Raw genomic sequence first — 2500 nt, 5'->3', positions numbered from 1 at the left:
TTTTCTTTCCCATATACCAGAGAAAGAACATGAAGACCGAGGCAACCAACAAAAAATAATTTTTTTTTTCTCTTTCCCGGAATTTTTTTTTTTTTTTTTCGAAATAGCCGAGAAAGAATATGAAGACCGAGGCATCCAACAAAAAAATTTTTTTTTTTTTTTTTCCTAATCTACCCAAGCAAAACAAATAGAAGACCGAGGCATCCAAAAAAATTTTTTTTTTTTTTTTTTTTTTCGAAAAATTTTTTTTCACAAAAACTTTTTTTTTTTTTTTTCCCCAAAAAATTTTTTTTTTCGTTCCAAGCTAACCAAGACATCTACTATTCACTAGTAGAGCAATCGAGACTGCAAAGCAAGCAATGGCCTTACTTGCAGCTCTTGGTGCTGAGAACTCCCCCCCCCCTATAGTAGTCTTAAGTAAAACCACAGCTCTGACAGGAGTAGATATTGCATGCGAGCGAGGAGTCGTAATGGGCAAAATTGACTCGGGGGACCTCCAAATCGAATTCCGTTTCGAGCAAAACACTTCTTAGGCTTCAAGGAAGCTCCCATAAAATTTCCAAACCCAAACTCCAAACTTCATTTTTTAGCCTACAATGCCCACGTGCACGCCGGTGTGCACGCAGGGGTGCTTGAGCATGCGGGAGAGGAGCCATAATGGGCAACATTGACTCGGGGGACCTCCAAATCGAAATCCGTCTCGAGCAAAACACTTCTTAAGCTTCTAGGAAGCTCCCATAAAACTTCCAAACCCAAACTCCAAACTTTATTTTTTAGCATACAATGCCCACGTGCACGCCGGGGTGCTTGAGCGTGCGGGCGAGGAGCCATAATGGGCAACATTGACTCGGGGGACCTCCAAATCGAAATCCGTCTCGAGCAAAACACTTCTTAAGCTTCAAGGAAGCTCCCATAAAACTTCCAAACCCAAACTCCAAACTTTATTTTTTAGCATACAATGCCCACGTGCACGCAGGGGTGCTTGAGCATGCGGGAGAGGAGCCATAATGGGCAACATTGACTCGGGGGACCTCCAAATCGAAATCCGTCTCGAGCAAAACACTTCTTAAGCTTCTAGGAAGCTCCCATAAAATTTTCAAACCCAAACTCCAAACTTCATTTTTTAGCATACGATGCCCACGTGCACGCCGGGGTGCACGAGCGTGCGGGCGAGGAGTCGTAATGGGCAAAATTAACTCGGGGGACCTCCAAATCGAAATCCGTCTCGAGCAAAGCATTTCTTAGGCTTCTAGGAAGTTCCCGTAAAATTTTCAAACCCAAACTCCAAACTTCATTTTTTAGCACACAATGCCCACGTGCACGCGGGGGTGCTTAAGCGTGCGGGCGAGGAGTCATAATGGGCAAAATTAACTCGGGGGACCTCCAAATCGAAATCCGTCTCGAGCAAAGCACTTCTTAGGCTTCTAGGAAGCTCCCATAAAATTTCCAAACCCAAACTCCAAACTTCATTTTTTAGCATACGATGCCCCCGTGCACGCGGGGGTGCTTGAGCGTGCGGGGGAGGAGTCATAATGGGCAAAACTAACTCGGGGGATCTCCAAATCAAAATCCGTCTCGAGCAAAGCAGTTCTTAGGCTTCTAGGAAGCTCCCATAAAATTTCCGAACCCAAACTCCAAACTTCATTTTTTAGCATACTATGCCCACGTGCACGCCGGGGTGCACGAGCGTGCGGGCGAGGAGTCGTAATGGGCAAAATTAACTCGGGGGACCTCCAAATCGAAATCCGTCTCGAGCAAAGCATTTCTTAGGCTTCTAGGAAGTTCCCGTAAAATTTTCAAACCCAAACTCCAAACTTCATTTTTTAGCATACGATGCCCACGTGCGCGCCGGTGTGCACGTCGGGGTGCACGAGCGTGCGGGCGAGGAGCCGTAATTGGCAAAATTAACACGGCGGACCTCCAAATCGAAATCCGTCTCGAGCAAAGCATTTCTTAGGCTTCTAGGAAGTTCCCGTAAAATTTTCAAACCCAAACTCCAAACTTCATTTTTTAGCATACGATGCCCACGTGCACGCCGGTGTGCACGAGCATGCGGGCGAGGAGTCATAAAGGGCAAACTTAACTCGGGGGACCTCCAAATCGAAATCCGTCTCGAGCAAAGCATTTCTTAGGCTTCTAGGAAGCTCCCATAAAATTTTCAAACCCAAACTCCAAACTTCATTTTTTAGCACACAATGCCCACGTGCACGCGGGGGTGCTTAAGCGTGCGGGCGAGGAGTCATAATGGGCAAAATTAACTCGGGGGACCTCCAAATCGAAATCCGTCTCGAGCAAAGCACTTCTTAGGCTTCTAGGAAGCTCCCATAAAATTTTCAAACCCAAACTCCAAACTTCATTTTTTAGCCAACGATGCCCACGTGCACGCCGGGGTGCACGAGCGTGCGGGCGAGGAGTCATAATGGGCAAAATTAACTCGGGGGACCTCCAAATCGAAATCCGTCTCGAGCAAAGCATTTCTTAGTCTTCTAGGAAGCTCCCA

The sequence above is a fragment of the Cornus florida genome, unplaced genomic scaffold (genome assembly GCF_030987335.1).
Source record: "Cornus florida cultivar Cherokee Brave unplaced genomic scaffold, ASM3098733v1 CherokeeBrave_3.0.0_Hap2_scaffold_131, whole genome shotgun sequence".
Classification (NCBI taxonomy): domain Eukaryota; kingdom Viridiplantae; phylum Streptophyta; class Magnoliopsida; order Cornales; family Cornaceae; genus Cornus; species Cornus florida.
The sequence above is the reverse complement of the archived record's forward strand: the minus strand, read 5'-3'. Positions refer to the sequence as shown.